Source organism: Oncorhynchus masou, chromosome 24 (assembly GCF_036934945.1).
Source record: "Oncorhynchus masou masou isolate Uvic2021 chromosome 24, UVic_Omas_1.1, whole genome shotgun sequence".
NCBI lineage: Eukaryota > Metazoa > Chordata > Actinopteri > Salmoniformes > Salmonidae > Oncorhynchus > Oncorhynchus masou.
The window spans coordinates 1613057-1624389 of NC_088235.1; positions in this window are offsets into that span (position 1 = coordinate 1613057).

Genomic DNA, 11333 nt, shown 5'->3' on the forward strand with positions numbered 1-11333 from the left:
ATAGTAACAGATATTATTCATGTTAACCAACACAATGTGGTCTGTAGAGCTGTGTTCTGGGGGGGGGTCATAGTAACAGATATTATTCATGTTAACCAACACAATGTGGTCTGTAGAGCTGTGTTCTGGGGGGGTCATAGTAACAGATATTATTCATGTTCCCCAACACAATGTGGTCTGTAGAGCTGTGTTCTGGGGGGGTCATAGTAACAGATATTATTCATGTTCACCAACACAATGTGGTCTGTAGAGCTGTGTTCTGGGGGGGTCATAGTAACAGATATTATTCATGTTCCCCAACACAATGTGGTCTGTAGAGCTGTGTTCTGGGGTGGGAGCAGAGAGAAGGTAATGAAGAGAGAAGCTCTGACATTAAGGTAATACAGTCTGCTTTAATCAGCTGGGGGGGTCAGCTCATCTCTCTATGGTGTCACATTGATGTCTTTATTAAGGAGAGAGAAGCTCTGACATTAATGTAATACAGTCTGCTTTAATCAGCTGGGGGGGTCAGCTCATCTCTCTACGGTGTCACATTGATGTCTTTATTAAGGAGAGAGAAGCTCTGACATTAAGGTAATACAGTCTGCTTTAATCAGCTGGGGGGGTCAGCTCATCTCTCTACGGTGTCACATTGATGTCTTTATTAAGGGAGAGAAGCTCTGACATTAAGGTAATACAGTCTGCTTTAATCAGCTGGGGGGTCAGCTCATCTCTCTACGGTGTCACATTGATGTCTTTATTAAGGAGAGAGAAGCTCTGACATTAAGGTAATACAGTCTGCTTTAATCAGCTGGGGGGGTCAGCTCATCTCTCTATGGTGTCACATTGATGTCTTTATTAAGGAGAGAGAAGCTCTGACATTAAGGTAATACAGTCTGCTTTAATCAGCTGGGGGTCAGCTCATCTCTACGGTGTCACATTGATGTCTTTATTAAGGGAGAGAAGCTCTGACATTAAGGTAATACAGTCTGCTTTAATCAGCTGGGGGGTCAGCTCATCTCTCTACGGTGTCACATTGATGTCTTTATTAAGGAGAGAGAAGCTCTGACATTAAGGTAATACAGTCTGCTTTAATCAGCTGGGGGGTCAGCTCATCTCTCTATGGTGTCACATTGATGTCTTTATTAAGGAGAGAGAAGCTCTGACATTAAGGTAATACAGTCTGCTTTAATCAGCTGGGGGGTCAGCTCATCTCTCTACGGTGTCACATTGATGTCTTTATTAAGGAGAGAGAAGCTCTGACATTAAGGTAATACAGTCTGCTTTAATCAGCTGGGGGGTCAGCTCATCTCTCTACGGTGTCACATTGATGTCTTTATTAAGGAGAGAGAAGCTCTGACATTAAGGTAATACAGTCTGCTTTAATCAGCTGGGGGGTCAGCTCATCTCTCTACGGTGTCACATTGATGTCTTTATTAAGGAGAGAGAAGCTCTGACATTAAGGTAATACAGTCTGCTTTAATCAGCTGGGGGGGTCAGCTCATCTCTCTATGGTGTCACATTGATGTCTTTATTAAGGAGAGAGAAGCTCTGACATTAAGGTAATACAGTCTGCTTTAATCAGCTGGGGGGGTCAGCTCATCTCTCTATGGTGTCACATTGATGTCTTTATTAAGGAGAGAGAAGCTCTGACATTAAGGTAATACAGTCTGCTTTAATCAGCTGGGGGGGTCAGCTCATCTCTCTATGGTGTCACATTGATGTCTTTATTAAGGAGAGAGAAGCTCTGACATTAAGGCAATACAGTCTGCTTTAATCAGCTGGGGGTCAGCTCATCTCTCACGGTGTCACATTGATGTCTTTATTAAGGAGAGAGAAGCTCTGACATTAAGGTAATACAGTCTGCTTTAATCAGCTGGGGGGTCAGCTCATCTCTCTACGGTGTCACATTGATGTCTTTATTAAGGAGAGAGAACCTCTGACATTAAGGTAATACAGTCTGCTTTAATCAGCTGGGGGGGTCAGCTCATCTCTCTATGGTGTCACATTGATGTCTTTATTAAGGAGAGAAGCTCTGACATTAAGGTAATACAGTCTGCTTTAATCAGCTGGGGGGTCAGCTCATCTCTACGGTGTCACATTGATGTCTTTATTAAGGAGAGAGAAGCTCTGACATTAATGTAATACAGTCTGCTTTAATCAGCTGGGGGGTCAGCTCATCTCTCTACGGTGTCACATTGATGTCTTTATTAAGGAGAGAGAAGCTCTGACATTAAGGTAATACAGTCTGCTTTAATCAGCTGGGGGGTCAGCTCATCTCTCTATGGTGTCACATTGATGTCTTTATTAAGGAGAGAGAAGCTCTGACATTAAGGTAATACAGTCTGCTTTAATCAGCTGGGGGGGGGTCAGCTCATCTCTCTACGGTGTCACATTGATGTCTTTATTAAGGAGAGAGAAGCTATTACATTAAGGTAATACAGTCTGCTTTAATCAGCTGGGGGGGTCAGCTCTTATCTCTACGGTGTCACATTGATGGCTTTATTAATGTCCTTCTCTATTTGGAAATCCCTCTAGTCTCTCTCTCACTGTCTCTTTCAGGCTTTCTTTCTCGGTCTGCCTCGGTCTGTCGGTCTTTCCCTCCATTTCCCTCTCCTCCTCTTTCGCTCCATTTCCCTCTCTTCCTCTTTCCCTCCATTTCCCTCTCCTCTTTCCCTCCATTTCCCTCTCCTCCTCTTTCCCTCCATTTCCCTCTCCTCCTCTTTCCCTCCATTTCCCTCTCCTCCCCCCCTTTCACGGGTGTGTGAGTTGAATTCGAGCAGGGAGGGGGGGTTAGACTGTTGGTGTCGGTTAGACTGCTGGTGTCTGTTGGACTGCCGGTGTCGGTTGGACTGTTAGACTACTGGTGGCGGTTTGGCTGCCGGTGTCGGTTGGGCTGTCGGTGTCGGTTGGGCTGTCGGTGTCGGTTGGGCTGCCGGTGTCGGTTACATTTACATTTACATTTAAGTCATTTAGCAGACGCTCTTATCCAGAGCGACTTACAAATTGGTGAATTCACCTTCTGACATCCAGTGGAACAGCCACTTTACAATAGTGCATCTAAATCATTTAAGGAGGGGGGTGGGGTGAGAAGGATTACTTTATCCTATCCTAGGTATTCCTTGGGTTGGGCTGTTAGACTGTTAGGCTGCTGCTGGTGTCGGTTAGACTGTTAGGCTGCTGCTGGTGTCGGTTAGACTGTTAGGCTGCTGCTGGTGTCGGGTAGACTGTTAGGCTGCTGCTGGTGTCGGTTAGACTGTTAGGCTGCTGGTGTCGGGTAGACTGTTAGGCTGCTGGTGTCGGGTAGACTGTTAGGCTGCTGCTGGTGTCGGTTAGACTGTTAGGCTGCTGCTGGTGTCGGGTAGACTGTTAGGCTGCTGGTGTCGGGTAGACTGTTAGGCTGCTGCTGGTGTCGGGTAGACTGTTAGGCTGCTGCTGGTGTCGGTTAGACTGTTAGGCTGCTGCTGGTGTCGGGTAGACTGTTAGGCTGCTGCTGGTGTCGGGTAGACTGTTAGGCTGCTGGTGTCGGTTAGACTGTTAGGCTGCTGCTGGTGTCGGGTAGACTGTTAGGCTGCTGGTGTCGGTTAGACTGTTAGGCTGCTGCTGGTGTCGGTTAGACTGTTAGGCTGCTGCTGGTGTCGGTTAGACTGTTAGGCTGCTGGTGTCGGGTAGACTGTTAGGCTGCTGCTGGTGTCGGTTAGACTGTTAGGCTGCTGGTGTCGGGTAGACTGTTAGGCTGCTGGTGTCGGGTAGACTGTTAGGCTGCTGGTGTCGGGTAGACTGTTAGGCTGCTGCTGGTGTCGGTTAGACTGTTAGGCTGCTGGTGTCGGTTAGACTGTTAGGCTGCTGGTGTCGGGTAGACTGTTAGGCTGCTGCTGGTGTCGGGTAGACTGTTAGGCTGCTGCTGGTGTCGGGTAGACTGTTAGGCTGCTGCTGGTGTCGGGTAGACTGTTAGGCTGCTGCTGGTGTCGGGTAGACTGTTAGGCTGCTGCTGGTGTTGGGTAGACTGTTAGGCTGCTGGTGTCGGGTAGACTGTTAGGCTGCTGCTGGTGTCGGGTAGACTGTTAGGCTGCTGCTGGTGTCGGTTAGTCTGTTAGGCTGCTGCTGGTGTCGGTTAGACTGTTAGGCTGCTGCTGGTGTCGGGTAGACTGTTAGGCTGCTGGTGTCGGGTAGACTGTTAGGCTGCTGCTGGTGTCGGTTAGACTGTTAGGCTGCTGCTGGTGTCTGGTAGACTGTTAGGCTGCTGGTGTCGGGTAGACTGTTAGGCTGCTGCTGGTGTCGGGTAGTCTGTTAGGCTGCTGCTGGTGTCGGGTAGACTGTTAGGCTGCTGGTGTCGGGTAGACTGTTAGGCTGCTGGTGTCGGGTAGACTGTTAGGCTGCTGGTGTCGGGTAGACTGTTAGGCTGCTGGTGTCGGGTAGACTGTTAGGCTGCTGCTGGTGTCGGGTAGACTGTTAGGCTGCTGCTGGTGTCGGTTAGACTGTTAGGCTGCTGCTGGTGTCGGGTAGACTGTTAGGCTGCTGGTGTCGGGTAGACTGTTAGGCTGCTGCTGGTGTCGGGTAGACTGTTAGGCTGCTGCTGGTGTCGGGTAGACTGTTAGGCTGCTGGTGTCGGGTAGACTGTTAGGCTGCTGCTGGTGTCGGGTAGACTGTTAGGCTGCCGGTGGTGTCGGTTAGACTGTTAGGCTGCTGCTGGTGTCGGGTAGACTGTTAGGCTGCTGCTGGTGTCGGGTAGACTGTTAGGCTGCTGCTGGTGTCGGTTAGACTGTTCGGCTGCTGCTGGTGTCGGGTAGACTGTTAGGCTGCTGGTGTCGGGTAGACTGTTAGGCTGCTGGTGTCGGGTAGACTGTTAGGCTGCTGGTGTCGGGTAGACTGTTAGGCTGCTGCTGGTGTCGGGTAGGCTGCTGCTGGTGTCGGGTAGACTGTTAGGCTGCTGGTGTCGGGTAGACTGTTAGGCTGCTGGTGTCGGGTAGACTGTTAGGCTGCTGGTGTCGGGTAGACTGTTAGGCTGCTGCTGGTGTCGGGTAGACTGTTAGGCTGCTGCTGGTGTCGGGTAGACTGCTAGGCTGCTGGTGTCGGGTAGACTGTTAGGCTGCTGCTGGTGTCGGTTAGACTGTTAGGCTGCTGCTGGTGTCGGTTAGACTGTTAGGCTGCTGCTGGTGTCGGTTAGACTGTTAGGCTGCTGCTGGTGTCGGTTAGACTGTTAGGCTGCTGCTGGTGTCGGTTAGACTGTTAGGCTGCTGCTGGTGTCGGGTAGACTGTTAGGCTGCTGGTGTCGGGTAGACTGTTAGGCTGCTGGTGTCGGGTAGACTGTTAGGCTGCTGCTGGTGTCGGGTAGACTGTTAGGCTGCTGGTGTCGGGTAGACTGTTAGGCTGCCGGTGGTGTCGGTTAGACTGTTAGGCTGCCGCTGGTGTCGGGTAGACTGTTAGGCTGCTGGTGTCGGTTAGACTGTTAGGCTGCTGGTGTCGGTTAGACTGTTAGGCTGCTGCTAGTGTCGGGTAGACTGTTAGGCTGCTGCTGGTGTCGGTTAGACTGTTAGGCTGCTGCTGTCGGGTAGACTGTTAGGCTGCTGGTGTCTGGTAGACTGTTAGGCTGCTGGTGTCTGGTAGACTGTTAGGCTGCTGGTGTCGGTTAGGCTGCTGGTGTCGGTTAGACTGTTAGGCTGCTGCTGGTGTCGGTTAGACTGTTAGGCTGCTGCTGGTGTCGGGTAGACTGTTAGGCTGCTGGTGTCTGGTAGACTGTTAGTCTGCTGGTGTCGGTTAGGCTGCTGGTGTCGGTTAGACTGTTAGGCTGCTGCTGGTGTCGGTTAGACTGTTAGGCTGCTGCTGGTGTCTGGTAGACTGTTAGGCTGGTGTCGGGTAGACTGTTAGGCTGCTGCTGGTGTCGGGTAGACTGTTAGGCTGCTGGTGTCGGGTAGACTGTTAGGCTGCTGGTGTCGGGTAGACTGTTAGGCTGCTGGTGTCGGGTAGACTGTTAGGCTGCTGCTGGTGTCGGGTAGACTGTTAGGCTGCTGCTGGTGTCGGGTAGACTGTTAGGCTGCTGCTGGTGTCGGGTAGACTGTTAGGCTGCTGCTGGTGTCGGGTAGACTGTTAGGCTGCTGCTGGTGTCGGGTAGACTGTTAGGCTGCTGCTGGTGTCGGGTAGACTGTTAGGCTGCTGCTGGTGTCGGGTAGACTGTTAGGCTGCTGCTGGTGTCGGTTAGACTGTTAGGCTGCTGCTGGTGTCGGTTAGACTGTTAGGCTGCTGCTGGTGTCGGTTAGACTGTTAGGCTGCTGCTGGTGTCGGGTAGACTGTTAGGCTGCTGGTGTCGGGTAGACTGTTAGGCTGCTGCTGGTGTCGGGTAGACTGTTAGGCTGCTGCTGGTGTCGGGTAGACTGTTAGGCTGCCGCTGGTGTCGGGTAGACTGTTAGGCTGCCGGTGGTGTCGGTTAGACTGTTAGGCTGCTGCTGGTGTCGGGTAGACTGTTAGGCTGCTGGTGTCGGTTAGACTGTTAGGCTGCTGCTGGTGTCGGGTAGACTGTTAGGCTGCTGGTGTCGGTTAGACTGTTAGGCTGCTGGTGTCGGGTAGACTGTTAGGCTGCTGCTAGTGTCGGGTAGACTGTTAGGCTGCTGGTGTCGGTTAGATTGTTAGGCTGCTGCTGGTGTCGGTTAGACTGTTAGGCTGCTGCTGTCGGGTAGACTGTTAGGCTGCTGGTGTCTGGTAGACTGTTAGGCTGCTGGTGTCGGTTAGGCTGCTGGTGTCGGTTAGACTGTTAGGCTGCTGCTGGTGTCGGTTAGACTGTTAGGCTGCTGCTGGTGTCGGGTAGACTGTTAGGCTGCTGGTGTCGGTTAGGCTGCTGGTGTCGGTTAGACTGTTAGGCTGCTGCTGGTGTCGGTTAGACTGTTAGGCTGCTGCTGGTGTCTGGTAGACTGTTAGGCTGGTGTCGGGTAGACTGTTAGGCTGCTGCTGGTGTCGGGTAGACTGTTAGGCTGCTGGTGTCGGGTAGACTGTTAGGCTGCTGCTGGTGTCGGGTAGACTGTTAGGCTGCTGCTGGTGTCGGGTAGACTGTTAGGCTGCTGCTGGTGTCGGGTAGACTGTTAGGCTGCTGCTGGTGTCGGGTAGACTGTTAGGCTGCTGCTGGTGTCGGGTAGACTGTTAGGCTGCTGCTGGTGTCGGGTAGACTGTTAGGCTGCTGGTGTCGGGTAGACTGTTAGGCTGCTGCTGGTGTCGGGTAGACTGTTAGGCTGCTGCTGGTGTCGGGTAGACTGTTAGGCTGCTGCTGGTGTCGGGTAGACTTGGGCTGCTGGTGTCGGTTAGACTGTTAGGCTGCTGCTGGTGTCGGGTAGACTGTTAGGCTGCTGCTGGTGTCGGGTAGACTGTTAGGCTGCTGCTGGTGTCGGGTAGACTGTTAGGCTGCTGCTGGTGTCGGGTAGACTGTTAGGCTGCTGCTAGTGTCGGTTAGACTGTTAGGCTGCTGCTGGTGTCGGTTAGACTGTTAGGCTGCTGCTGGTGTCGGGTAGACTGTTAGGCTGCTGCTGGTGTCGGTTAGACTGTTAGGCTGCTGCTGGTGTCGGGTAGACTGTTAGGCTGCTGCTGGTGTCGGGTAGACTGTTAGGCTGCTGGTGTCGGGTAGACTGTTAGGCTGCTGGTGTCGGGTAGACTGTTAGGCTGCTGCTGGTGTCTGGTAGACTGTTAGGCTGCTGCTGGTGTCGGGTAGACTGTTAGGCTGCTGCTGGTGTCGGGTAGACTGTTAGGCTGCTGCTGGTGTCGGTTAGACTGTTAGGCTGCTGCTGGTGTCGGGTAGACTGTTAGGCTGCTGCTGGTGTCGGGTAGACTGTTAGGCTGCTGGTGTCGGTTAGACTGTTAGGCTGCTGGTGTCGGGTAGTCTGTTAGGCTGCTGCTGGTGTCGGGTAGACTGTTAGGCTGCTGGTGTCGGGTAGACTGTTAGGCTGCTGGTGTCGGGTAGACTGTTAGGCTGCTGCTGGTGTCTGGTAGACTGTTAGGCTGCTGCTGGTGTCGGGTAGACTGTTAGGCTGCTGCTGGTGTCGGGTAGACTGTTAGGCTGCTACTGGAGAGAGAGAGCTCTCAATGCTCCTCTGTCAGGCCTTTTCCCTGTCAGTGCGGTGTTGCTGTGAGCAACCAAGTGGACTCGTGCTGTTGGGTAGGCTAACTTATTGCTAGTTATTTAGCACCTCGTCTGATCACATAGTACCTGGCATCAAACCCAGAGAAGCTAGAATTAGAGGTCACTAAAGCCAGGGCCTTTTAACTAGTGGCTCTATCCTAGCCGTGGACAGCAGGCTTCAGGGTAGCATGGACATGTTGTCACTAAAGCCAGGGCCTTTTAACTAGTGGCTCTATCCTAGCCGTGGACAGCAGGCCTCGGGGGGTAGCATGGCATATTGTTACTAAAGCCAGGGCCTTTTAACTAGTGGCTCTATCCTAGCCGTGGACAGCAGGCCTCGGGGGGTAGCATGGACACGTTGTCACTAAAGCCAGGGCCTTTTAACTAGTGGCTCTATCCTAGCCATGGACAGCAGGCCTCGGGGGGGTAGCATGGACACGTTGTCACTAAAGCCAGGGCCTTTTAACTAGTGGCTCTATCCTAGCCGTGGACAGCAGGCCTCGGGGGGTAGCATGGACATGTTGTCACTAAAGCCAGGGCCTTTTAACTAGTGGCTCTATCCTAACCGTGGACAGCAGGCCTCGGGGGGTAGCATGGACATGTTGTCACTAAAGCCAGGGCCTTTAACTAGTGGCTCTATCCTAGCCGTGGACAGCAGGCCTCGGGGGGGTAGCATGGACATGTTGTCACTAAAGCCAGGGCCTTTTAACTAGTGGCTCTATCCTAGCCATGGACCGCAGGCCTCGGGGGGGTAGCATGGACATGTTGTCACTAAAGCCAGGGCCTTTTAACTAGTGGCTCTATCCTAGCCGTGGACAGCAGGCCTCAGGGGGTAGCATGGACACGTTGTCACTAAAGCCAGTGCCTTTTAACTAGTGGATCTATCCTAACCGTGGACAGCAGGCCTCGGGGGTAGCATGGACACGTTGTCACTAAAGCCAGGGCCTTTTAACTAGTGGCTCTATCCTAGCCATGGACAGCAGGCCTCGGGGGGGTAGCATGGCATGTTGTTACTAAAGCCAGTGCCTTTTAACTAGTGGCTCTATCCTAGCCGTGGACAGCAGGCCTCGGGGGGTAGCATGGCATGTTGTTACTAAAGCCAGTGCCTTTTAACTAGTGGCTCTATCCTAGCCATGGACAGCAGGCCTCGGGGGGTAGCATGGACATGTTGTCACTAAAGCCAGGGCCTTTTAACTAGTGGCTCTATCCTAGCCATGGACAGCAGGCCTCGGGGGGTAGCATGGACACGTTGTCACTAAAGCCAGGGCCTTTTAACTAGTGGCTCTATCCTAGCCGTGGACAGCAGGCCTCGGGGGGTAGCATGGACATGTTGTCACTAAAGCCAGTGCCTTTTAACTAGTGGCTCTATCCTAGCCGTGGACAGCAGGCCTCGGGGGGTAGCATGGACATGTTGTCACTAAAGCCAGGGCCTTTTAACTAGTGGCTCTATCCTAGCCGTGGACAGCAGGCCTCGGGGGGTAGCATGGACATGTTGTCACTAAAGCCAGGGCCTTTTAACTAGTGGCTCTATCCTAGCCGTGGACAGCAGGCCTCGGGGGGTAGCATGGACATGTTGTCACTAAAGCCAGGGCCTTTTAACTAGTGGCTCTATCCTAGCCATGGACAGCAGGCCTCGGGGGGTAGCATGGCATGTTGTTACTAAAGCCAGGGCCTTTTAACTAGTGGCTCTATCCTAACCGTGGACAGCAGGCCTCGGGGTAGCATGGCATGTTGTTACTATGCTGGTGGAAGTCACAGACATTGATCATAGCAGTTATTTCAAGTATTAACATTTAGTCCTGTATCTTGTTTTCATGTCTACCAAACAGTACTTCATGTAAGTGATTTGTTGTCTCTGTCTCAAAGGGTTATAGCAGTTCAATAGCAGAGAGGTCAACAGTCTTATCTGATGGTCAGAGTGGCAAAGTGAAAATAACATTCGATCTGTACTGTTGACCATCACATGAATCATTACAGCTCTGGTACAGGGATAATATTTAGCTGGTCCATTTTGGCAGAACTGATGTCATCCTTAACAACTTGCCTAAGTTGTTGTTGCTTTGCTGTGTTCTTCTGTCTTTGGCTATTTAAATAAGATCTTAAAGTTATGGGGCCCATTATCTACTGACCCAGAGTCAGATGGTCTCCTTTATCTGCCGACCCAGAGTCAGATGGTCTCCTTTATCTGCCGACCCAGAGTCAGATGGTCTCCTTTATCTGCCGACCCAGAGTCAGATGGTCTCCTTTATCTGCCGACCCAGAGTCAGATGGTCTCCTTTATCTGCCGACCCAGAGTCAGATGGTCTCCTTTATCTGCCGACCCAGAGTCAGATGGTCTCCTTTATCTGCCGACCCAGAGTCACATGGTCTCCTTTATCTGCCGACCCAGAGTCAGATGGTCTCCTTTATCTGCCGACCCAGAGTCAGATGGTCTCCTTTATCTGCCGACCCAGAGTCAGATGGTCTCCTTTTAATATCTACTAGTTGTATTGAACACTGTGAGGGTTTTATCAGTAATATCTACTAGTTGTATTGAACACTGTCTGTGAGGGTTTAGACAGTAATATCTACTAGTTGTATTGAACACTGTGTGAGGGTTTTATCAGTAATATCTACTAGTTGTATTGAACACTGTCTGTGAGGGTTTTATCAGTAATATCTACTAGTTGTATTGAACACTGTCTGTGAGGGGTTTATCAGTAATATCTACTAGTTGTATTGAACACTGTCTGAGGGTTTAGACAGTAATATCTACTAGTTGTATTGAACACTGTCTGTGAGGGTTTTATCAGTAATATCTACTAGTTGTATTGAACACTGTCTGTGAGGGGTTTATCAGTAATATGTACTAGTTGTATTGAACACTGTCTATGAGGGTTTTATCAGTAATATCTACTAGTTGTATTGAACACTGTCTGTGAGGGTTTAGACAGTAATATCTACTAGTTGTATTGAACACTGTCTGTGAGGGGTTTATCAGTAATATCTACTAGTTGTATTGAACACTGTCTGTGAGGGTTTAGACAGTAATATCTACTAGTTGTATTGAACACTGTCTGTGAGGGGTTTATCAGTAATATCTACTAGTTGTATTGAACACTGTCTGTGAGGGGTTTATCAGTAATATCTACTAGTTGTATTGAACACTGTCTGTGAGGGTTTAGACAGTAATATCTACTAGTTGTATTGAACGCTGTCTGTGAGGGTTTAGACAGTAATATCTACTAGTTGTATTGAACGCTGTCTGTGAGGG